This window comes from Triticum urartu, chromosome 3 (assembly GCF_003073215.2).
Source record: "Triticum urartu cultivar G1812 chromosome 3, Tu2.1, whole genome shotgun sequence".
NCBI classification, from domain to species: domain Eukaryota; kingdom Viridiplantae; phylum Streptophyta; class Magnoliopsida; order Poales; family Poaceae; genus Triticum; species Triticum urartu.
In genome coordinates, this window is record NC_053024.1 from 11,101,973 (window position 1) to 11,129,455 (window position 27,483).

At 45.3% G+C, this 27,483-nt stretch overlaps 1 pseudogene; it reads left to right on the forward strand.

The window, feature by feature from the left end:
* Positions 1-9,409: 9,409 nt before the first annotated feature.
* Positions 9,410-26,424, forward strand: LOC125546476 (annotated as a pseudogene).
* Positions 26,425-27,483: the final 1,059 nt, after the last annotated feature.

Sequence of the window (27,483 nt, forward strand, 5' to 3'; positions counted from 1 at the left end):
CAAATAATTGGGAGGGGGCTCGTTGCAGCCGTTGGAGTCCTCGCTTCCTTTCTCATGTTCACATTTCAAATGGGCTCATCCCATTATAATAGGCCCGTATAAGAAAGCACAAGAAGCCCAAACGCTTCACTGTTGAGATTACTGATCTAAACTTGCTAAAAAAATCGCAAAATAAAAAAACTAGCTAAAAAAACATTACGTGATCTAAAACTACCTCTTCGTGAGATCCCAAATTCCCAATATTTCCTTGTGGTGGGTTGTTAGAGAATCCCCTATAAATAAACATTACGTGATCTAAAACTACCTCTTCCTGAGATCCCAAATTCCCAATATTTCCTTGTGATCGGTTGTTAGAGAATCCCCTATAAATACGAAGCTTTTCACAGCATTGATCGTATACTTCCACCCCACACCTAGCCTTCCAAGACTACACCGAATTACCACCACACGCCGCCCAAAGTAGCTCCCAGGTCGGTGACGTCGGAGAAGCCGGCGAAGCAAAAGATGAAGGCGAACGGCAATGGAGCCGGTCGCCATCGAGAGAATCCTCCGGTAACGATCGAGATCCGTGTATTCTGTATACTCCCTCCTTCCCAAGTGTGCATGCAATCCCATTATACCGAAGGGATATGGGTGTGTCTAGAAAGAAAAGAAAAAAGGACAAAAAAAGGCTTGCACGAATCTTAGCATAAAATCAATGACATAGGACTTAGATAAGAAATACTTAGAGCACATCTAGATGTGCTTTAGCAAAACTTAAGGGAGATCGTGCATGCCTTCAGTTTTTAGTCGTGAATGCCTCTCTTTGTAATGAAACTTGCGCTAATTTTTGTGCTGGAAAGTTCTACGTGCAACGATATGGGAAGGAAGGACTAGTAAATGGTGGAGCAAATCTGGAGGGCAACCTAGCACTGCTGCAAGTAATACAATCATTATTAACATACCATACATTTAATTTTATGGAAAAATTTCTAAGCTGTTTTTGTTGTAATGCAGACGTGGTACTACGAGAAATGGAGGGTGCACCAATTGGACTATACCATCTCGTATGAATCAAGGTTAAGGACGCTGATCCAAAACTGCCACGAGGTCGCTTTGGCGGGCAGTCATGGAACAACAAAAGGAGACAACTACCTCAGACATGATCTGGTACCATCTAACCATGACATAAACACATTTATTATTCTAATTATTATGCATGTTGATGTAATCATCTTTGTTGTCCAGGTTTTTCTACCTATGAACATGACGAACACCCACTGGTTCCTTGTGGTTGTAAACCCCAGAAGGAGGGAGATTCAGATTCTTGATTCACTTTTCAGCTACGTAGTAAGCACACAAGTGGTTCACGTGGTGAGATTTTAAACATCTTTCGGTATAACACAGCATTTAGCATCATACCTAACCTTGAACCGTGAGCAACTTCTCATACCATGGACTTTGGCAGATACGTGGGGTGGAAGCATATCTGAGAGCATCGCTGCGAATCAATGGACCACAAAGCCATGCATGGCAAGACATTAACGTGACCCAATGGATAGTAAAGCATGTTCCTGTGCCAAGACAAGATGACAAGTCAGTCAACAGTATTAGCTTCTAAATATGAAAAGGCCGAAGAAGTACAATGCTAGCCTATCGGACGTAGCTGCGATTGAAGATCATGAAGATGCAAGCAGTTAGTCCAGCAGTGGTTGATTTCTTAGATCTAGAGTGTACACTTGGTTATGAAGCGGTAGAGTAGGGTGTGGTTTGGTTTTAGTCCCGAAGAAGGTTTCCTAGCCATGTTCATAGTCCAGTGCGGATTAATCAAGTTGTAATATTTCACAGTACTGGTTCCAAATACTATTCTTGAAATAAATTTGATCTACATGGGAGACGCTAAAACATATATTTGCTTTTTACAACCAGAACATTGGAAGCTTAGGAAGTTTAACTGAATTCTTAAATTTATATTTAAGTGTCGTCGGAGTCTGGACAAGATTCAGAACAATTACATCGCTAGTTAGAAGTTTCAGGATTTTTTTTAACATCGCTAGTTAGAAGTTTCAGAATTCTTTTAACATCGCTAGTTAGAAGTTTCAGAAAAATTTCAGCGAGTGCTGAAATATTTTGGCATCGCTAGTTAGAAGTTTCAAAAAAAATTCAGCGAGTGCTGAAATATTTTGGCCGAAACTCAATGAGGCTGAAATATTTTGGCTGAAAGGCAAATATTGAAGTGAGTGCTGAAATGAATGAAGTTCAGTTATTTCATTGAAATCTCACCGAAGTGAAAACCATGGTGTCGTGCCATCTTGAGCAGCACCAGACATGATTCAGTATTATTGACAAAATTTGGTCTCACATATACGAGGAAAAAATGTATGAGCATGAGCATGCAAGATCGGATGGGCAATAAAATAGCTTCACGAGAGAGTAAAATACTTCACGTGTGAAGACTCAATCTTAGTTGACTTTAGAACCAGTTTTCATCCTAAAAGAGGTCCAGTGAACTATTTATAAGCAATAATAAAAGCGGTCCAGTTCTTTTGGCTGATTTTCAAAGAAACGGGAACGATATCTTTTTGATGATCATGATTCTTAGGAGACCTACGTGTTGTTATGCAACTTAACTTGGTTTTTTTAAACCATAACTTACCTTTGCTAAACTCTCCACGCCCCCCTAATATTCAACCAGTTGGGTCCCCTCCCTTGATTTCCTCCAACCAAAGAAATCTATACGTAGATATATGCCCCGGTTGTTACGATCCCTATAAATAGGGATCCTTTGAAACCTCGTAGATCATAGTTCGTCCTTCTGCGCCGCCCAAACCAGCAAGACAGAAGGACGGAGCAACCCAGGAATCCAGCAAGACCGAACGACGGAGCCAAACATGAATCCTCTGGTAACTCCCCGCGATCTCAGCCGCTGCTATTTTTCGTGCCACGATCTTCCTCCCATGATCTCTTGCTGCGACCCCACTCGTTGTTTGCATGTCATGTAAATCAGCATGTTTTTAAACAAATTAAGTTGGGGGGCGTTAGGGGAGGGCGCTAGGATTTGTTTCCTACCAGATTGGCAGTTCATTGATTAATTCTAGGCTAAATCTTAGCGTCTGGTCTTGTCGATGCCAATTAGTGCAGCGGGTGCTTGCCTTATTTTTTTCCTTCCGCACGAGTCATGGAAGGCATCGATGGCCCATGTTTTAATTCCATACTACTGACCATGATTAGCGCCTAGAGTTGAGGAGACCACGGTTGGATAGTTTTTTATTTTTCAATCTTTATTTTATTTCAGATAAGTGCCTTGCAATGGAGATTACCTTAGATGACCGTTCAAACGTAACCAAGCTGAATCACATGATAGTATTTGCACATACATGGAACTCAGCATGCTTGTACCTCATGTAATAGCGTAGAGCACAATTTTTATGTTGGTATATATAAGTTGTATTCGTCTGTATGAGTGTTTAAATTGTATACCATGCTGAATCTAATCACACTTGCACATCCATTGAACCCAGGATGCTTCTTTGCCGCCATATGAGGAGTTCATAAACGGATTAAACACGCAGCAAAGGATGTACATCCAGTTGATAGGACTGGGTGGACTTCTCAAGACACCTAGCATCAAAATTAGACGTGTACTCTGCCTGGCCATCGCTAATTCATATGATGCAGAGCAAGATGCCTTTATCATCAATGGGAGACCATGTAGGATCACACTAGAAGATGTAGTGCATATAACAGGCATGCCCTGCCATGGGAAGAAGCACGTCCCTTCAAATCTTGATGATAATATGGAGTTGTGGAAGAAACTGAAAGACCGTAATGACACCAAAATAACTTTCAAAGGATTGCTAGCCAAGATGAAAGTCGACAGCACACCAAATTTTGTCAGGCCATTTGTCTTGTACACCATAGGCAAATATGTATGCTGAACAAAAGAGGATTATGTGGATAACAAATATATTGGGATTGTTAGAAACGTTGAGACGATAAAGGGCACAGATCTTGTACAGCTAACGCTTGACTATCTTATGGATAGCGTGAAGAATTTTGTAAATGGTGAGGCAATTCTGGAGGGGAATCTACCACTACTACAGGTAATTCATAGTAGTCCAATCATTAGTTACCTAACATACATTACATAATGTACGGGAATGTTTGTAAACTGCTTTTGTTGTCATGCAGACATGGTACTACGAGAAGTTCAGAGTGCACCAATTGGACTCTAGCATCTCGTATGAATCAAGGTTAAGGCCGCTGATCCAGAACTGGAGCGAGGAGAAGGCAAAAAAGGTTGACAATATAATCCAGAATAATTATCTGGGAGTTGGAGAGGTAAAATGTCAGCACATTGCCTGGATTATGTAACATATATATTTTCTAAATCATACTAACAACACTAAACTGCAGTATGTTGAGGACCTGATGAGGCCTTTCATTCCAGCACGAGATGGTACGCTGGCCAAACCGAAGACTAGCGCTCAGGTAAATGAGTTACATAAGGTACAAATATATATTGTAACATTCCAGCTAGTATGAAGTTATATGATTCTAACTGTTTCAAAGTCTCAGATTAAGGTACTCGTTGGACGTGTATTGACTGATTTGCAAGAAGTTGCTTCCCTCGTGTGGGAGTCCGGTACAAAACAAAACCAAAGGATGTGCACCCTTGAAAAGAAAATGGATGAGTGCCTTAGGCGTACCCGTACAAATGGCAAGCTCACGGAGGACCTCATCAAAGAATTGAAGGTAAGCCTAGAATTATGAGATTAGTATATATAATTGGAAATTTACGTGTACAAGTTTTTTTTTAATTTAGTTTACTATCAAAACACCCCAGAATAACATGTATTTTTTAAAGAAAGAACACGATGGAATATTTCCAGGAGTGGGGGACATACATCTATCTGACCTCGGGGCACCTTCACACCCAATGGAGGCCTCTGTTGAGAATGCTGAGCAGGCTTCTGGCTAGGGGAAATAAAAGGATGTCACGGAGGTCGCTGCTAAGCACGATTGTAAGCAGGGAATAAAAAATGATGACATGGAGCCCCCCATGAAGATTTTGACGTACGCATGGTAACTTAATTATGAAACAATCATTGTCGTTTCAGAAATAACATTTGATCTTCCACGTACAGGATGAAGCATTCAAAAGAGCTGCTGCAAAAATCAAACAGGATCTCAGTGGTATTCATAAGCTTTTGAAAGAGGTGGATGATATCCAGGGAGCTCCTAGTTTTGATAATCAAATGCATTTCAGAGCCACCACAAGCCTTGAAGATTTCCAGGTGATGCACATTTTACCTATTATTGAGCAAGAATCTGCTAAAGGCTAACACGCGGTTTATTTCGTCTGACAGAATCCGTTCAACAGACAGAGTAAGCAGCACTTTGTGAAGGCTACAGGATCGCGAGATCCTGAAGAGCCCTGTGCCTTCACAGATGATGATAGCCATGCTAAATCCTTTCAAAAGCAGCAACAAGTAAGTGTGGTTGAATCAACGCCACCAAATCATGGGGGCGAAAAGAAAAGGGTGGTATTGCAATTATTTAAGAATGACGAGTATGCTTCGTACGACACTGAGAAGAAAAAAAGGAAAAAAAGACTCCATCAGAGTGTACAAATGATTCCGAGGACACGAACAGTAAAAAGAGGAAAATCGGCTCTAGCAACTTAAAAAAGAGGTCAGAAGTTCCTGAAACCCAGAGGGACCAGCTAGACTTGGTTCGATAGGATTTTGTGGCGTCACTGATCAACACTACAAATCGTGAAAAACAAATGGTCTTAGTTGATGACATTGTCGTGCTATCAAAGCATTTGCAATGCCTCACCCATAAAGATGAATCTGAAGATGGCGTATGGTTGGGTGACGAAGTAAGATAGTATTTCACAAATTAGTTTATGAAGTTTCATTTTTGTACAATACAATTAACTTGATTATTGTTGTAGGTGGTTGATGTTGCGATCCAGCTCATGCGTCATGATCAACCAATTGACACAAGGGACGGCCAACTGGTTTACATTGAGAGGGTGCCCGGCGTCGCTAAGCTCGAAAGAGATGGTAGGATAGAGGAGTGCTACGAGGACGCTTTGGCAGGCATTCCTGGAACAATACAAGGCACCACCTACCTGAAACATGATATGGTATTTTAAGCTGACATAGAACAGATTTTTTTATTACTATGCACGTTGATCTAATTATCTGTGCACTCCAGGTTTTCCTACCTATGAAAAGTTTAAACACCCAGTATTTCCTTGTGGTCGTAAACCCCAGAAGGAAGGAGATTCAGGTTCTTGATTCACTTTTCCACTGTATGATACCTAGAGAAGTAAATAACATGGTGAGAATTTCAACATATTTAATTATAAGAAAGGATTTAACATCGTATGTAAGTATTAGTCGTAGGAAACTTCTCATCCCATTGGGCTTGCAGGTACGTGGGATGGAAGCACATCTGAGAGCAGCGATGCGAGTCAATGGGATTGAAAGCAATGCATGGGACGACATTAACGTGACGCAATGGCCAGTATGGAATATTAATGTGCCAAAATCCGATGAGACGTTAGTCAACAATATTAGCTTTTGTTTTTGTTTTAGATTGTTAATATCTGAGATGCTGATCTAACAAAATAAAATGTTGCAGTTCTTGTTGTGCACTGTACATGCTGAAGAACATCGAATTATTTATGGGAGTAAAACTGAGATTGCAATATGACGAAGTACGTAGAGTAACACCTAAAATTCTGTCATTTTCTGAAACATATGGAACGATACTAACATATCCTCGCATGCAGGTCTACATCGACAAATTCAGAAGAGAGCTACCTGTTGTGCTTGTCGATTCACCCTACAACAAAATGAAATACAGGAGTAGGTTCAAGCAGTACCATGCTAGGCAATCAGATGCAGCTGCGGTTGAAGACGACGAGGATGCAAGCAGTTAGTCCAGCATTGTGGTTCATTCTTACATGTGGAGTGTACACTTGGCCATAAAGCGATAGAGTAGGGTGTGGTTGGGTTTTAGTCCCGAAGAAGGTTTCCTAGCCGTGTTCTTAGTCCATTGCACATGAGTCAAGTTGTAAAACCTCAATAATATTGGTTACTATATTTTGCTTGAAATAAATTTGGTCTCTACGAGATCTCGTAGAAATCTATATTTGCTTTTTACTACCATGTGATAGTCATGGTGCCTGGGACAACCCTAGAAGAATAATGGATTATGATATGTCTATTTTCATACGAGAGAAAAATTTATTAAAGCATGAGCATGGCCTCACAACAGAAGTCAAAAATACTGCCTGATTCAACACGCAATCCCAGCTATGTCTCGTAGGCAGGCCGCAAAGCCAAAAAAATAGAGCATAGGATAACAAGAGTAAAAGCACGTACCATAGGGGGCCTCTGCAGGTGATGCAACGCTGAATTGAAGCGATCACCTTCAGGAGCACAGTGGTGTGGCCATGGTACATCCATCCTGCCTCAGGGAATCACATAGCATGTTCTGTCATAGCCCTGCAAAACAGAGGAAAAATTACTATTTGTACTAACCTTGTCAAGTGTGTGCATGTAACAAATGTTGGACATAACTAAACACGGAAGAATGAAATGCAACATATGAAAGAATCGAATGCTCATTCCTTTCTCTCTGCTTTTTGCGAGGACCATTACTCTCCCTTTAACAAGGCTAAAACATCATAATAAGACTTAACAACAATCTTGAAAAGGTGGATATCCCATGTGAATCTAATTTTTCATATAAAGCACATGCCAAGTCTGTTGATCCCAGTCCAAAAATTGCACAAGAAGAAGCGAGCATCATAAATTGAGCAACATAAGCTATGAATTGTTTATAGTACATTCCAAAATTAATAGATTATCATCTCTATTGATCTCCAAATCTCACCTATCAGCCAAATTGAAAGAATACATGTTGAATGCAACGATTGAACGTTCGTAGATAAAGCTATCGGGGCTGGACGAATGGGGATGGCCGTCGAGGCCGGCGGCCGGCTTCATCTAGTCCCGCAGAACATGATCCATACCCAACCACCTTGCCATCGGACGAGATGCATGGCCAGATCAAAGCTGCAGCCATGGCAGAGAAATGATATGTAGAGGACGCAAACAACCAATTGGGGTGTGGGAAAGAGGTTGCCTATAACCTTGTGGCTATAGGCACACGCATGGAGGACTGGAAGGTGGGATGGCGCCGACTCTTCGCCGGCGACCGCCGCGGGGAGGGCAGTGGGCCTCCTCTTGTGTTCGTTGAAAAGGTGGTGCGAGATCGCGAGGGAATTGGGGTGGAGGAAGGGAGGGGCCGCGACGCGCGGCTAGATCCTGCCGGCGACGAGGGAGGGAGGGGCCGCGACGAGCGGCTAGATCCTGCCGGCGAGGATTAAAACCATAGCGGCGGCGAGGAATAAACCCTAGCGAACGGGGTAAATATCGAACCGAAAATAGCCCTGAAATTGGTATCGAGAATACCATCGAAATATTTGGGAGGGAAAATCAGATCAGTTCGAAATATTTTTTTCTCCCAAAAATGCCCCTCGGGGTCTGATATAATACACGTGACATCAGCGTATTGCATCGGATCTGGACCGTCGAATTCGCTCCGACGGACGGTCCATATCGTCCGGATGCACCGTAAAATGACTCTTGATATTTGGGCACAAGAATGGAAAGCGGTACATGGACACGAGAACGGAAAGCTTCACGTTGATTTTAACAATGTCATCAAAATGAAGCCTCATGAAGAGAGGAGAGTTCTTCAAACTTATACCGTAGAAGCTTATGTTGGTTAGTCAAGGTTGGATATTTTTTTGGATCAGATAACAATGTCGCCCATTTCAAAAGCAACGTGTGATTTGCCGAATGAACTGGTGCAGCCGTGCAGGCCACATTTTTTTGAGCACTTCTTTTCAATTGCACACAGAAGCAGCACACTTCTTTTCAGTTGACTTGGCGAGGCTGCAGCCGTCGGCACATTATTCAGCGCATCTCGGAGTCAGTTTTCCGGGTCAGTGTATGAAAGGCCATTGGGCCAATAGCCAATGGGAGTAGTTTAGTGAGGACGCTTGACGTTGGACAAATTAAAGTCGTCACCAAAAGTGCTGACCATGCTTCCAATATGACAGTGGAGTTAGACAAAAGAATGAAAGAAAACTGTACTACTACATGTGATGTGTGTCCCCTTCGTGGCTCGGGCCAAAACCAGTTGCTGTCGCTGGCATCTTCTTAGGACTGCCAATCGTATAATCTTCACGCCATGCCCGTCTAATCCCCGCTTCGCTCATGCACGATCCACGATATGGTAATCCCGCTCTTAGTGTTGCTCTGGGCTTCCGTGCTTGGATTGCCTCCGTTGGTTAGCGCACAAGATTTGGCTACCTGCTCGCCCAAGACTTGCGGCGACCTGACCGTGGCCTACCCGTTCTGGCTGGAGGAAGAAGGTCAGCAGCCGTGCGGGTCCCCGTCTTTCCAGCTCAACTGCGACGACAGCCAAGCTCTTCTCAGTCGATCCATGTTCGGGGCCTACCAGGTCCTTGAAATCTTCGCCGAGAACTTCCTCCTTCATCGCCGTTGACCACAACCTCCCGCTCGACGACGGCTGCCCCAAGTGGTGGTTCAACATCTCTCAAGGTCTCGGGTCGGGGGCGTATACCTTCACCAAGAAGAACAGGGAGCTGCTCGTCCTATACAACTGCACCGAGCAGCAGCAGGCGACGCCGCCCGGATTCCTCCGTACGGGTTGCGCCAACGAGTCCTTCTACAACCTTGGCGGGGAGTATGGCAAGCAGCGTGAACAGAGCCAACTCCCTCCGTCATGCAGTCTCGCAGTCGTGCCGGTTCTTGACTTCGCCAACGGCAGCGACTACGCCGCCATCGTGAGACAGGGGTTTCTTCTCGAGTGGACGGTAGCCTCAGACGATTGCTCCAAGTGTGTGGCAAGCGGCGGATGGTGCAGGTACGCCAACGATGCGACGGTGTTTTCCTGCAGTTGCTCCGACGGTGTGCGCCCCGAGAAGTGCGGTGAGTTCAGGAACTCAACTCTGCACATCTTGTTAAAGAAAACTCTTACTCTGCACATTGATTTCCCTAGTTAATTCTTAATTCTTTTCTACGAATGAAATGGAGCTGGAGCACCATGGAGCATGAATTTGAAAATTTCAAAAATCAACTTATAAGTTAAACATTTTCTGAAAAAATTGTTGGCCCAAATTTCATACGTGCTCGTAGACGATTACTTTTTGTCAAGAGCTATCACGCAGTTGTCGAACCGGCCGAGTACTTTCCGGCCGTACGGTAGACTGTACCTACGAAGGCTTGTTCGTCGAGATGACACGAGCTAGCTGAGGAGTTGACGCGCACGTCCTAACCAAGCAATCAGCCTGGTTGATTGATCTACAGGAGACTTGCTCACGTAGAATTATTACAAGATTACAGGGGATAAATAGGATTATATAGTAGCTAATCTAGCCTACCACTACAAGTTCTATTCGGTGATGTGTTCCGGTCCGAGCCGGACACAGACTACTAATCGTGGTTAATTTCAACAAAAATTACACATGTATATAGGGATGTATACTACATGTTTGTAAAGTTTCATGATAAAATCATGTGAGCTAAAAAACCAATGAAATTCTAGCAGCATGTACTCTATTATTCACTAGAAAAGTTCATGGTTTTATTTTTCTGTGTAGAACTGTAGATCACATCAAAACGTATTTCACAATGAAAATATACAAACATGAAGTATAATGAAAATATACAAACATGAAGTATACATCCCCATATCACGTATAATTTTTGGGGTTTTGCAAAATTTCGAGCTCCATGGAACTAGGGAGTACAAAATCCTCACACAATTTTTAGGAGGAACCACGCCCCAGTTTTTTAGGAATACTAGGCCCTAGTTCTAATTAACACACCAAGTAAGCAGTGGAGTGACTTCTCAATTCTTCTTTGTTTGATTTTCCGACAACCCTTATTGTTGCATTATGTTTGACGAAACGACGACAGCGTATAGGAGTATATAAGTATTACACAAGGAGTCACACGTAGAATATGACAGTGCTGAGAATTACTTTGTGGTGAAGCTTGGCTTGAGTCATTTTATTGGCATCTTGATCGCGATTTGATTCACTTATGTGGCCAGTAATAAATGTAACTAGGCTTAATTTGCTGACTTTATCATTTAGTCATAGATATGTAAGCCGGTGTTCTGGATAATGCTTCCTTTTTGGTTTAATGTTGGGATGTTTGTTTGATTGCTAGTACTTTGTAAAAATTGGTTGTTCCTTTAAGAGAAATCAACGAATAGGATGGTTGGGTAAAAAACAGGAAATTATAGGAGTATATATGGTGGGTTAACCCTAACCAATGCCCGGTAAAGGAAGTCTAAAGTGAACGAAGAACTGCATGTCAGACCAGGTGGCTAGTTAGAGTAGGCTGAAATGCTCACATCTATGCTAACCTTAAAAAAAAACGGATGCCACCAAGCATTAGTCATGGTGAAGTTTTCTTTTCTAAAAGATTTAAGATTGAACCTAAAGCAACTGTCGTCATACTCCAATTAGTTTGTGGAAAAATCAAAGAAAAGAGAAAAACGGAGTAGTCAAACATTCGAGGCGCTAGAAAAATAACTCACCCAATCCTTGGGTTGTTTACCGATTTATTTAGTTTTGCCAACGCAGACGGCCAAATTTTTGCTGGCACTTTTGGCCACATCCATTGCATTTCCAGGCATGGCATATTGAACTAGCCCTTCAGTTTTCTTTGGGTCAATTTTTCTTTTGAGCCAAGTCAAATATGTCACAATCGAAGAGTCGGTGTTTACTTATAATGCCCAATTGGTTGCATTGACTAGTAAACTATTGTGCTTCATAGGCACGTGGTACGAGGAATGGTGGGGTCCTCACGACCAACTTTCCCCTTCCAAGATAGAGAGTACTCTCATTACTACTGTACTTCTTCATCGATAAATAACCGAAACTACTATACAGACGACTTTCCTTTGGATGATTTGTGGACGACAGTAAATCTGCGGCTGGGCTGCACTTTCTGCTTTGCATGGACGGTTCTAACCATATCGTCGTGCAAGCATCGGCTTGACTTTGTCGTGTGTATAGCAGCGTTGATAAATAACCTCTAGAATCAGTAGCACTTGGCCACTTGCCTAAAGCCTCGGATGCTTGAATTATAAATTTCAGAAGTCGATGCCCGATCCCCGCTTGTCTCATCCACGATCCACGATATGGCCATCCTGCTCTTACTGCTGCTCTTGGCTTCCGTGCTTCCATTACCTCCGGTGGCTAGCACCGAAGATTTGGCTACATGCTCGCCCAAGACATGCGGCGACATGACAATAGCCTACCCGTTCTGGCTGGAGGAAGAAGGTCAGCAGCCATGCGGGTCCCCGTCCTTCCAGCTCAACTGCGACGGCGGCCAAGCATTCCTCAGTAACTCCTTCCTCGGGCAATACCAGGTCTCCCGGGTCTCTGCGGAGAACTCCTCCTTGGTCGCCGTGAACCATAATCTCCTCGTCCCGCCCCGCGCCGGCTGCTCGCCATGGTGGTTCAACATCTCGCTGGGTCTCGGGCTGGGCCGTACACCATCAGCAAGAAGAACAGGGAGGTTGTCGTCCTCTACAACTGCACCAAGCAGCAGCAAGAGGTGACGCCGTCGGGTTTCCACCGCACGCGTTGCGCCGACGAGTCCTTCTTCCGCCTTGGTGGGGCGTATGGCGACCACCAGCGTGAACAAAGCGGGCTCCCTCCATCGTGTCGTGTCGCAGTGGTGCCCGTCCTTGGTTTCGCTGATGGCAGCGACTATGTCCCCAGCATGAGACAGGGGTTTCTTCTCGAGTGGACGGTGCCGTCAGGCGATTGCTCCAAGTGTGTGACAAGCGGCGGCCGGTGCTCTTATGGCAATGAAGGCACCGGGTTTTCCTGCAATTGCTCCGACGGCGTGCGGCCCGTAGAGTGCGGTGAGTTCAGTAACTCAACTCTGCACCCTAGTAAATTCTTTCTTATTTTAGACGAACGAAAGAGTAATTTGTAGGACGAACTAAGCATCAGTTTAATTAACACGCTGATGAAGCCCTCGTTTGGCTTTTCGGTGACCCATCGTCATTGCAGTATCTTTTAGAGTGAATTTCAGTTTTTACCCTCTCCTTTGTCATTTTTTAATGCTAATTACCCCACTTAGCAGCTTTCCATCCAGATTACTCCACTTAGAGAAAAAAATTGCTAGTTTGTGAGGAAGTCAAATCAAAAAATGGCCAAACATCGCAGCCGGTGGTTAAGCTTCTCCCCCAGTTCTTGAGTTGTTTTCGCCAAATTAGTGCAAGCTTACTATGTTAGGTCAGATTCCGCCGGTCCATTGCATTCTAGGCATGAACTACACCTTCAGTATTTTTTTTCCTAGATCACATTCTTTTTTATTCTTCTTTTCAGTCAAGTCAATGGGTCACAATTTAAGAGTCGGTGTTTACTTATATAGCCAATCGGTGGCATTGACTTTTTTCAAAAAGGTGCATCGAGCGATGCACACATTCATCTTTATTACATTACTAGCACATATGCATGTGCGTTGCAAAGGGAAAAATTAATGTTTTGTGCACATTACCGGATTCACTATGAAGAATATGCTGCAAGGTAGCATCTTTCTACAAAATGAACATAAAATAATAAGATGCAATTTAGCTATGTTCATATTTTCTTTGCCGGGCATAATCTCCCACTGATTTCATTTAATTATAGCCTTAAACATGAGGACTGCCATTCGTATATTTAGAACGAGTTGGGATTCGTAAATGTGAATGGTGCGTACGTTGTTGGTTGTTACATGAAAGATCCAAACAGAAGGTCATGTGTTCAATTCCCACAATGTTGATTTATTTTGATCCAATTATTTTTCATGGTCTGTGAAAGCCCAAAAAAGGCCTATCAACATACAAGTATCTGGCCCAGATCGCTTACTACAGAATTTTAGCGTGCACTCAAACCAAACGAAAAGGACTAAGCCAAACCAAGAATACATATTCCCTTTAATAATGGGTATAGATATAGATTCAACAACTTTACAAAATAAATACATAATCACCCCAAAGTCATATTTCTGGCAAAAATTGTCACCCTAACTACAAGATTGATGATGTGCCCTGACCGCGCGCCACGCACATCAAGAAATCCGGTGGCCTCAGCAAGCCCCCCGCCGGCTGTACCAACCGGTCTATCAGACCCTCATCATGCACCACATGTGCACGCTGAATCCGTCGCTGCCTTCTTCGGAAGTCCCATCTTCAGGAGCAAATAATGCACTGATCTTGGCAGACCCGGCCTCCTGCCATCGACGCCACCACGACACTGAATAGCGCATGCCTCCTACACATACCCATCGAAGAGGATCCACCGCCTAGACCCCGTTCCATCTTGCCGCGAAGACTCGCCATCGTCGATACTCTAGATGGCACGTCGCTCCACATTGCACCCAACCACCAAGCCAAACACTTGTCCCTCCGGTTAGTGTACAACCCCAAAGATGATGCCCCCATGGGGGTGATAATGGAGGAACCTCGCCATCATCCGATACGGAAGGCCTAAATCTGGGGTTTCCCTCAGGGCAAACAGGAAACACAGATTGTCCCACAACGCCTTCAATGAGGTAATGACGCCCGCTGGCACCGCCTTTGACGGTTTTCGCCAAGGGCGAACCAAGCTTTCGCTGGCAAATTCACATTCATCCCCGTCTGCACCACCAGATTGACCTCCTCCATCATCTAGCACACCCATGGGTGACATCAGCCGTCGGGAAACTGCACGACCGGAGCCACCCCACCGCCCCTCCTTCTGGGCACCTGCGTGAATCTCCACCGCAACCCCATCCATGAGCCACGACAGAGGAAGGCGCCACCGCCGCCATGATCCCGCGCCTGGGCTGTGCCTCGCGGAGCTCCGGCAGTGGCGAAGAGAGGGGAGGCGGCAGCTTGAAGCCCTAGATCATATCGTATGGGAGGGGATCAGGAGGGAGGAGGCGGCTCCCTTGGTGACATTGACTAGTAGACGTTCTTCATAGGCACGCAGTATGAGCAATGGTCCTCCCGACCAACTCCCCCCTTGGAAGATAGAGTACTCTCAATACTGTACTTCTTCATCGGTAAATAAACTCTAGAATCAGTAGCACTTGGCCACTTGAAGTGGCCCACTGGCCTCAAGCCTCAGCTGCTTGCATTATAGTAAATTTCAGAACTTGATGCCCTCGCCGGCAGCTGTTTGCATTATTAAAACTTCGATAATATACTTTCAAGTGGGTACCAAAAACTAGAGACAGAACAAGTGGCTCAGCCTACTTTGATGGGTACCAAAAGCTAGTGTGCTTCTTTTCTATCAACCATCAATAGTTCTGCTGCTTTCGGAATTGCATAATTACATATTAATATGCTATTTGCAGATTTTCGACAGGTTGTGTTGTTAGTACATGATCTTAGATAACATCAGTATTTATGTAAAATCAACTTTTGAATCTAGTGTCTTGCTGGGTCATCAGTTTGTGATATTATATCAGTTTGTGACATTAAAATAAGATTGCCAGAGCTATACTCCACTTAGTTTTGTCAGTGCTCAGAATGAGTGTGTTCATGACAACAAGTTACATATACAGGCTGGTAACTGCCAGAGTAAGATTTTCCACAATTATGAGGGCATATATATAACTTGCTGTATTATTGTATCAAATTAGTATTTAAACGAAGTGAGATATGCAGTCCGTGCTCTTTACAGTATTGCGTAGAACATTTTTTTATATGTTTATGTATTGAGCCTGTTAATTACTATTTTTGTAAAAAACAATATAATATATTTGATGGTATTGATTTTTGAACTAAATAATATTGTGCGATATTCCAGGTAGCAAGAGGGCTGGCACAAAGATACTACTAATAGGTATGCTAGCACTTGCACCATATTTTCACATGTTATCATTTAAATGTCAATAGCTCCTAAACCACATGATGCCTAACATACATATTTTTTCTGTTAAAAAAAAGATATATTTTCTTAAGTTCGACTGTATAATTTGATTGGAACAAGTACTGTCAGTTTGTGCATAATAAAAGTCAACTAGGATCAATATCCTCCATCTTCAGTTTTTTCCCTACTTTTGCCGCCTTGTAATCTTTCAACCCTTTCAACCCATTCCTATAACCCGTTGGAGCCTGGGTCGTGCAACGTGAAGCTCCTCATTGCGGAGACATAGCTTAGTTGAGCGTCAGAGAATCTGGAGCACGTGTGGTTAGCCTTGAAAGCCAGCACCATTAGCAACCTCTTCCTCCTGGAACCGTCCGACCCAGCGCGCTCTTAGATGAACAGTAGCGGCCTTGGGATAGTGTCATACACCGTGGCAGGAGAGGAGGGATATGCAGATCAGAGGGGTATAGCTCCCACTGGGGATGGCCAGGAGGTGGCCTCCTGGACAGCTTTGGGTGCGTGTAGAGCTCCTGATCAAGCAGGAAGTCTGCAATGGTGGAGCAGCCGTACAGAAGAGCATATTGTCCAAAATTGGGAGTTGTATGTAGAGATAGGGACAAGGTAGAGAGAGGCAGGAGCAAGCTGATTGGTGAGGTCCAAGTCCATCTGTGACAAACACCACATAAGCGTCCCCTTAGGCACCTAACTAGTTGGTCTTGTGCTGTCTGTTTGCTGTCCAAACTCACTAATAGGATCGTTAGGGCGGACTGGAAAGATTATAACAGAACCTGTGGTTGTGTGAAAAACAATTTTTTTTCGATAAAGGGCTTTTCATTGAATTGAAATATCGAATTGATACAACCGCATCAAAGATCACCCGGCCTCTACATAGCTAGATGCACACAGCCAAAGTTACAAAGTACTAGAAGCCAAAATAAAAAGGCAAAAAACGCCAGCAGTAGCGAAAAAAGATAAAAGAGGCCTAAGGTGATGCCGGTCCAATCCGAAGGTCACACCGCCATCCATGGGGGTAAAAAATGTCCCTGGCCGAGCACTCCAACCGGGTAGAAGCCATCATAAAAAAGTCTCTGTCCTCCGGCCTCTGCAGGATAGACCACATACGGAGCCATCGCGAGCATATATGAATTACCTGCATAGGAGATGAAACACTTTTATGATTAAAAACAATATCATTCCTGGTGAGCCACAACGCCCAACATAAGGCAGCTGCCCCCGCAAGAATGTGCTTAGACAATTGTTTATCTATTCCCCTCAACCAATTGCCGAACATATTCCGTACGCTGCGTGGAGGATATAGATTCGAAGCAATTTGGACTATTGCCCATCACCGATCTAGCAAACTTGCAATCAAAAAATAGGTGTTTAATGGATTCATTATGATTGCAGAAAACACATTTTTTGCAACCTTGCCAGTTTCGTCGAGCTAGATTGTCCCTAGTTAAGATAACTCCTTATGTTGAGAAACCATAGGAAAATTTTCACTTTTAGAGGAATCTTAAGCTTCCACAATTTTCTATTATCAGATGGAACCTCGTTATGAACCAATGCATCATACATAGATTTAATCGAAAATCTTCCATTCAGATGCAGGTTCCATTTAAAGATGTCCGATTCAGCCGACAGTTGGACAGCTCCCAAACGAGTCAGCAAATCGTTCCATGCAGTCAGACGAGGTCCAGAAATCGTTCTGCGAAAAGAAATATCCGGGTGTTCTTGTCCCAATACCTGCTTAATCGTGACAAACTTATGTCTAACTATTCCGATATAAGCTTGGGTATTGCACATTTAGAGGAGTAGTCCCGAGCCAGGTGTCTTCCCAGAATCGAATCTATGGGAGCCGTCCCTAACCGAGAAAGTGCCAAATTGGAAAAAGAATTCTTTAGCTTTCATAACCCCACTCCAAAAATGAGAGTCACCTGGTTTCCAGTAGACCTGGGAGATTGCTTTGGACCCAATGTATTTATTACGAATGATCTCCTGCCAAACACCATCCTCGGTGAGTAATCTGTATACCCATTTGCTGAGCAATGCAATGTTTTTGATCTCAAGATCCTGGATTCCGAGTCCCCCTTGGCTTTTAGGACAACATAATATATTCCACCTAGCCAAGCGATATTTCTTTTTTTCATTGTCACTCTGCCAAAAAAACCTTGATCTAAAATAATCAAGGCGTTGGAGAACACCTTTTGGCAGATAAAAAAAGATAGCATATAAAGAACCATGTTGGTAAGTACCGAGTTGATAAGAACTAGTCGGCCCCCATAGGACAGGAGTTTGGCCTTCCAGCTCGCCAACCATTTCTCCGGTCTTTCTTCAACATGTTTCCATTCAGCGATTGTCAAACGCCGATAATGAATAGGAATACCTAGATATCGAATCGGAAATTGGCCTAGTTGGCATCCAAAATATATCAGCATATTCTTGTGAAGTTTCTGCGGCTTCGCCAAAGCAGAAAAGTTCACTCTTATGAAAGTTTATCTTAAGGCCAGAAAGATCCTCAAAAGCGCATAATAACAATTTGAGGTTTCTGGCCTTTTCTAGGTCGTGATTCAAAAACAAAATGGTGTCATCCGCATACTGTAAGATTGACAGGCCTCCTTCTACTAGATGAGGAATGACCCCGGTGATTTGACCAGCTAGCTTGGCCCTCTCAATGAGAGTAACTAGCATATCAGCCACGATGTTGAAAAGGATAGGTGATGCGGGGTCGCCTTGGCGTAGCCCCTTCCTAGTCTGGAAATAATTGCCTACGTCATCGTTCACCTTGATAGCCACGCTACCTCCAGACACAAAGTTCTCAACCCATCGGCACCAAGTATCGGAAAACCCTTTCATACGAAGAGTTTGAAGCAAAAAAGGCCACTTCACCTTATCATAAGCTTTCTCGAAGTCAATCTTAAAGATGACCCCATTCAACTTTTTATGATGGAGCTCATGAACAGTTTCATGTAGGACAGCAACACCGTCTAAGATGTTCCGTCCTTGCATGAAAGCTGTTTGTGTTGGTTTGACTACATGGTCTGCGACCCCATTCAGGCGGTTAGTCGCGACCTTGGTGAAAATTTTGAAGCTCACGTTTAGTAAGCAAATCGGTCTATATTGTTGAATCCGATTGGCATCCTTTATCTTTGGTAAAAGGATAATTTCACCAAAATTGAGTCTGGAGATGTCTAGTCTATGAGCATGCAGTTCATTAAACAATTGAACCAGGTCAGACTTTAACATATCCCAAAAAAATTGATAAAACTCCGCCGGAAAACCATCCGGTCCCGGAGATTTGTTGTGTTGCATTTGAAAAATCGCAGTCTGTATTTCCTCCTCAGTGAAAGCAGAGGTTAGGAATTCATTTTCCGCAGCGGAAACCTGCTGGATGTCATGACAAATAGACTCATCCATCTCCAGCGTAGTTTCCAAGGAAGGACCAAAACAAGTCTTTATAGTATTTTGTAATAAAGTCCTTGAGCGGAGCGTCCCCCTCAATGCGACCCTCGTCCTGATCAAGGGTGAATATTCGTTTCTTTCTATGTCTGCCATTGGCTAACATTTGAAAGTACTTCGTGTTATCATCCCCAAGTACCAACGAGTTGCTCTTGCACCCTTGGTACCATTTGATTTCCTCTTCGCGTAAGAGACGGGCTAGCTACTCATTGAGATGACTTTTTTGCTCAATCTCAGCCGCAGATAGAAGCCTCACCTCCGCGATCTTATCTAAAGAGTCAATCATGACAGATAGTCGCAACTTCTCTTTCTTATAAATCCCAGCGGTGTGTTTAGCCCATCCGCGGAGGAATTGGCGCAACGCACGAATGCGATTATTCCAACGTTGAATTGGTGTATCACCCCGTGTTGGGCGTTGCCACACCTTTTTAACCAATTCAGGGAAACCCTCTCTAGTGAGCCACCCCAGTTCAAATTTAAACTGATGGCGGTTCGAAGTGGGTGCTGCTTGACCAAAATTAGTAAGCAATGGAGCATGATCCGATAAGGCCTCAATTCTCTCCAAAGCCCGCACTGATGCTAATGGATATTTAAATTCCCAGTCTGTGGTGACTAGCACCCGATCAAGTTTTTCGAATGTCGGGATAGATCTATTATTGGCCCAGGTAAATTGGCGCCCCGAGAGAGAGAGTTCCCGCAAATCAAGACTGTCAATGACAGCATTAAAAAGAAACGACCATTGAGTGTCGAACCTATCATTGTTTTTATCCTGCTGGTATCACAAAATATTGAAGTCCCCCCCCCCCAAGTAGCATGGGGTGAGGATTTTCTCTGCAGGTATTGACAAGTTCTTTGAGGAAAGCCGCTTTAAATTCATCTTGAGCAGCACCATATACGGCAACCAAGCTCCAAATGAAATCATCGGACTTGTTTCTAAGGTGGAATTTAATATGATACTCCCCCTTTGAAGTTGAAAGAAGTTCCAAGTAAGTGGAGTGTATTCCTAAAAGAATACCTCCGGACCTCCCTGAAGGCGGCAGGATATGCCATTCGTAATCTTTGCCACATGAAAAATGGTCCAAATCACCCGTTGGAAAGTCACGCTTACTACACTCAGAGATTGCCACGAAGTCGAGGGCATGATCCCTAACACAATCGGAAATATGTTTGTACTTAGCCAAGTCACCAAGACCTCTGCTATTCCAAAACATTCCTTTCATGGAGAAACTTTATTACGTTTGGATACTTTGGTCTTCTTCTTAGGACGACCCTTTTTACTACCAGAGTTAGACTTGTTCTTACGTACCGATGCAACGAGCTCACAAAGCATCGTATCACGCATGGTATCTTCAAAGTCTACCTCTGTAGTATCATTGACCAGATGAGAAAGCGACCCTTTTTACTACCAGAGTTAGACTTGTTCTTACGTACCGATGCAACGAGCTCACAAAGCATCGTATCACGCATGGTATCTTCAAAGTCTACCTCTGTAGTATCATTGACCAGATGAGAGCGGAGTCTGCCTTCATGGTTGGCATCGGACTCCTCATCCCCCTCATCTGATACTAGTGGATCCGCCGTCAGAAGCGTTCTAGGAGCAACCGTAAGCCGGTCGAACTCCATTTGCTTAAGAGCTTTAACTGAGAAATCAACTACTGCATCATTTCTACCTAATGAAATACCAAGGCTAGCAATATTTGAAAACATTTTGGCTTTATCAAAAGATAGAAAAGATTTGCAAGGAGACGTACCATCAAAGTCGAGGTTCCGCGATGCCGTTCTACGCATGGCCCTCTGCATGGAATCCTCATCAGTGGCAGAGGCCCCATCAGCCCCCACAACATGGCGGCCGCTACGTCTAGGCAGTGAAGTAGTAAACTCCGAAGCAACCCGCATCCCAAAGGGCCGGAAAGGTGGTGTAGACGGCTCCGGCGCAGCAGCGGGAGACCTAGAACGCTGCAGCTCATCCTCCATAACAGCGATACAAGGAGCAGCCTCCCAGGAGACAGCGCCCGAAGCATCGCCAAGGCCATGTCATGATCTGCACGCACCGCCCGGGAGAAAATCACACCCCGACGACCAGAAGACCGAGAAGAAGCCGATGTCGGTGTCGTCAGATGCTCCAAAGCAGCCTCCAACGGTGATCCCATCGCCAACCATGTCATGATCTGCACGCACCGCCGGGGAGAAAATCAAACCCCGACGACCAGAAGACCGAGAAGAAGCCGATGTCGGTGTCGTCAGATGCTCCAAAGCAGCCTCCGACGGTGATCCCATCGCCAAGGGCGCCGCAGGCCCATCAACCCATGTCCGAATGGCTGACATGGGCGAAGCATCCGGTTGAGGTGGTGGAGGCGGTGCAGAGCTGGCAAGCGAGGGAGGGTTCTGGGGAGGCACGAGCTCCGTTGCCGCTGGCGGGTCCCCCGACAAAGGCCGCGATGCCAAGCATGGATGTGTACTGGCAGGAACGGTCGTGAAAGAGGTGATTTGCATCGGAACCACTCCTCTCGAGGAAGATGATGCCGCCGTGTTAGCTGACGACGAAGACGCTTTCGGCCTCTTGCTCTTGTCATCAGCCCTTGAAGTGTCCTCTCGATCATGCTCCTTGTCCCCTTCCGTATCATCGCCATGCTCCCAAACGCGAGGCACAAAATCAGCGTCCGCACGGAAATCATCATCTTCCAGAGTGTACCGGAATTCATAGCCCTTCTTCTGAACAACCACATCCGACGAGAGGGAGTTGACAGGGCTCATCTTAAAAGCATCAAGATTAAGCACGCCAACCTGAATCCTCACAATACCACGGCGGCGCAAACAAAGGAGGTCGACGTCAAGAGTGGCACCAATAACAGAGCCAACTGCCCAGAGACCCAAGAAATGCCGGAGAGCGTGAGGAACTCCGTGCACATGCACCCAAACTGGAATAAGCTCAAAACGATTCAGAATCTCCTCGGAATGACAAGCCTTGAACTCCAAAGTGACATTATGCGATTTGATGAAGACCGTGAAACCAGTAACTCTCAGGAGCACCTCGTCACTGGGAAAAGACATGATAAAAGCATTCTAGCCATGAGAGATAGCCTCCCACGTCCACTGTTGCTGATATTGAGCGATCTTAGCAACCTCCGCCTCCACTATGCTCGAAGAGATAGAGCCTCCCGAGATCGTAACAAGAGCCGTTGGGGAGGATTGTGGTGCGAGGTCTGCCCTGCAAACATTGTCAGGCATCTGAAAGAAGGCCATGCTCTCAGTCCCATAGCCACAAAGCATCGCCGCCGGCTTCGGCATCTTGAGAGCTGGACACCGCCGAGTAGTCATCGGATGGTTCGCCTTGTTACAGATGAAACAATACTGCTGTGTTTCAAAATCTGAAGCCACATGTCCGGCCGACTGACACTTGGTACACCACAACTTGGTCATTACCGTGTTCACCCCGGGAGCAGGTGTCGCCTGAGCCACATCATGTTGTTGTTGAGCCGGTGCCATAAGAGGAGCAGCAGTCACAAGAGGCCCCGAGACAAAAGCCGGAGCACCTTGTACGCCATGATAAGGCAAGGTGGGTGGAGCAGCGATGATCGAGGCGTTTCCCGCACGGTTCTTAGGCCGATTTCCTTTTCCTCCCTTCAGTTTCCTAGGACGGATATTCCCTGTCTGAACTCCGGCCGCCGGGTTTGCCAGACCAGCGTTAAAGGCCATTGGCTGGACAGTAGTGGGGTGACCATGGCTCTGTTGCAAGAAAGGGCCGGCTGGTTGATATGGGTACACCGGCGCCATTTGCTGCATGTACCCCGGCGGCGCATGATACATCGGTTGCTGCTGAAAGAACTGCTGTGGCATTTGATACATCTGTTGTTGCTGCTGCCCCGGTGCTGGAGTCTGTTGGGGAAGGTTCGGCATGACACTTTGAGCGGAGGAAGAAGGGATCACCGGGGGGAACACCCCAGGTGCGAAGCCAGGGGCACCACCAGACGAGGAGGCGTCCGAGGGCATCGGCGCGGCGGCTGCAGGTCGGACCTGCCCAGAGCCCGGCGGCGCGGGCGCGTCGCGACCCATCCCCGAGCAGACGGCAGCCACAAAGGATCGAGGAAGATTAGGGTTTCTGCGAGGAGTGTCCCTGTTCCACATATGAAACAACCAACGGTTGAGATTAACCATGCGTAAAGAACGGTTCGGATGTGACGCACCTGAGATCGGGTGAGGGCCTAGGCCTATCGACCGCCCCACTCGTCCGGCGAAACGCCCGTCGCAGGAAACATCGGAGGCGCCGTCGGCGTGATCACCGCCGTCCTCGCCAAGCCGGCCGAGGGCATGGCATCTCCCAGAGTACGAGAGGGAGAGACTCTGGGGGCAGGGAGAGGTCCGATCCAGGGCCGTACCATAGGCCTAGATATAGCCGGAGCCCTCACGTGCCGGCATGCAGCCGGCGGCGACCCCCGCGAATGAATTGCCGGCGAGGTCGGAGAACCGTTTACCTCTTGTGCACCATCCTTCTGAGCAGATCCTCGCCTAGATGACGGTCTCTCCCATACTCGTGAGGCTGATGTAGGATACCCAATGTCGGCCCAAAACTCGGCGGCCAGCTCCTCGTCAGTCTTACGCCGGCGCGATGCCTCGGAGGTCTCGGCCGTCGAGGAGTCCTCACCTCCGTCATCTGCACGGAGGCAAGAAAATCGCGATCCAGATCCGACCGGCACCGGAGCGGACCACCCTGGCGCTAAGGTCAGGCGCCGGCGGGTGGAGATCCGAATTGGCGGAGGTGCCCAGTGTAGTGCGTCTAAAGTGTCCGAAAAAAAATTGAAAGCATGTGGTCATGTGAAACCATAACCATAGAACCAATTAACTTGAATTTAAAACCCTCGATGTTCTTATAGATCTAAATACCCATATTATAACACCTGGTACATCTACTTCTTCCACCTCAGCTTTGACATCAGCAGCTGCAGCGCTACTCTTTGCATGTATTTACGTGCTGATGTGGTATATGACGGGGAAAAGGAACTGGTTTCTCCTCTGGAAAAAGAATAGCAGCACCACTGAAAGGCATTACGAGGCCATGATAATAATTTATGGATGACTTGCTCCAAAAAGATTCACGTACTCAGAGGTAATGAAGATAACGTCTTCTCGCAATAAGCAGCTTGGTCAAGGTAGTTATGGTATGGTCTTGAAGGAAAGCTACATGATGGTCGTCTGGTTGCTGTGAAATTCTTACATAATTGCAAAGGAAACGGGGAAGAGTTTGTTAATGAGGTTATGAGCATTGGTAGGACCTCTCATGTGAATATTGTTAGCTTGTTCGGATTTTGTTTGGAAGGATCAAAACAAGCTCTTATATATGAGTACATGTGCAATGGTTCCCTGGATAGATACATTTACTCAGAGAAGCCAAAAGAAATTTTAGGATGGGAGAGGCTCTATGCAATAGCTATCGGGATAGCTCGTGGACTGGAATATTTGCACCATAGTTGTAATACACGGATCGTCCATTTTGACATTAAGCCTCAAAATATCCTTCTAGACCAAGATTTTTGCCCAAAAATTGCCGATTTTGGTCTTGCTAAACTATGTCGTACCAAGGAGAGCAAGCTTTCAATGATTGGTGCTAGAGGAACAATTGGATTCATTGCTCCAGAAGTTCACTCACGAAACTTCGGAATTGTTTCAACAAAGTCAGATGTTTATAGTTATGGAATGGTGTTGCTAGAGATGGTTGGAGGCAGGAAAAATGTGAAATCGGTGGCTGAAAAATCAAGCGAAAAGTATTTCCCAGATTGGATTTATGATCACTTTGCTCAAGACGATGAATTAGAGGCATGTGAAGTTACAAGTGACATTGAGGAAATTGCAAGAAAGATGACCTTGATTGGCTTGTGGTGCATACAAGTATTACCTCTGTATCACCCTACTATAACCAAAGTTGTAGAAATGTTTGAGAGAAGCAAAACTTCAGTGGACTACTGTAAGATACTTCTACATCTATTTGGTTTCCCTTTTTTCCGTGAAGTTATTTTTTTCCAAATACTTTTAGTAACTTGACCTACTTGCTTATCCCTGATTCTAGTGAAAATGCAGCTCATAAGATGAATGTACAAAGTGCAAGCTCTACGACATCTGAGGAGATAAGGCTTGTGAATTCAGGAAACACATAACAATTTCCACCTCTTTGAGAAGGTAACTTGTACTAAAGTATATTCAGAAATTGAACAGGCTCAACTAAGTTCGACATTGTATCATAGTCATTAAAGAATTGTGAATGCACAATTGACTGGAAATTCCAATATAAATTACTCAATCTTCTAACTTTGATTGAAAAACCCTAATAAGAAGCGCTTTAAGGTTATAGAGAAGAACCATGTTATGGGGATCTAACAGTGGTGAAATCAAAAGTTTTAGTTTATGTGCAACATACGCTGATTCCATGTGCTGTGTCCGAATGACCTAGAGTGAAGGGTGGCTCTGTTTGTAAAGCATGCTTCTCTGATTATAAATAAAACTCAGATAAATGTCTTGTTGAACTGAAGTTCCATTACAGCAAAGCATTGTCCATGTAAGGAAATAGTCACTGCATAACTAGATGGGGGTTATATTGACTAACATATTATGTTTTTTCAGGTTGGTAGTTGGGAAGGGCGTGATGAACGGAAGCGGCACAATGTCATAACTTTGAGTTCATCCTACATTAGGAGTGGCGACAACAAACTTGCACAGCCGGTTATCATAAAACCCATTGTTGATAACAATCACAGCAATGCACAGGCACACATTACAGTTCTACAAAAATCAGAAATTAGCCTGCATACGGACATGTCAATGCCAATCAATTTTTTTTCTCCGACAGGCACCTAAATGCATGTCATATTTGTACTAGCGCATACCAACGTTGTACCACTAGCCTGTCACCAGGTGATAACCAAAGCCTCCAAAGATCACTGTATTCCAGGAAGTACTAGCGCACGAATTTTGTGTTCCACCTTACAAGTTCAAACAGATAAAAGGATTGGATCTTATGCCAAAGGCAAGCAGCTATTCCTAAAAAAACACAACTAACAAGACCATCAAGAGTATAAATTTGCGACTAATTATATGCCAATTCGCAGCAAGCAGATTAACCGTGGAAGTCTAAGGCGGTATACTTACTTGGTCCTCTGCTCGGCAGGTGGTACCCACTCGAGGAAATGGCGCCGTGCCTTTCCTTCACGCGTACACAACTTCGCCCATGACCACCGCCGTACTCCGAATTTACTGTCCCCCGCTGGCGAGACGAGGGTTTCCGCCGTTTCTCAGGCAACATCGCTACCGTGGCTCCCCTTCGCCGCCCTAACCAACGCTAGTCCGATGTGGCATAGGCTACTGACTCTGCTCTGTGCAGCTCACGGCGGCAGCCTCACGCTGCAGCGGCGCCGGGGATGAGCGCGGTTAATCGGGGGCAATACACCATTACCGGCCGCCAGCGGTGCCGTACGACTCCAATCACGTCGGCAGGTTTGGGCTGTAGGCCTTGCAAAAGGCCATGTAGACGAGTCCTCAGAGCAACACATCAGGCCGCGTGAGACCCATCACCTCCCCATTCCATCCCTCGAAAAAAAAAAACTCCCCCTTTCATTTTTTTTGGAGGAACATTTTGCTCTCCAACGTTTTGGTTCAAGCAGGATCCTGGCGAGCGAAGGGGCCCAAACTCCTACCATTGCTAATTCCCCGCCTACGTGCCTTTTTCCACGCAACACCACCCAAGGATCTACGGATAGAACGTCGATGCATCCCCCGTTTCTGCGAGCACTCTTGTCCGTCCTGGTAACATGCTTTCATGTTGCTGCACCGAGCCACGACGCCGGAGGCCGCAGCTGTGGCGACCTGCGCGTCCAAGGCCGTACGTACAGGAACGTCAGTACGCCGGGTACCCGTTCTGGCTCGGCCGCCTACAACCACTGTACTTTGGTGACGCGGGAAATGATCTCACTCTTTTTTTTCGAACCATGTAGGAGAGCTGCATGTATTATATTAAAGATAGAGAGGGAGTACAAACGACCAAAACAAACTGCCCCAAAAACACAGCGAAAAACACCGAC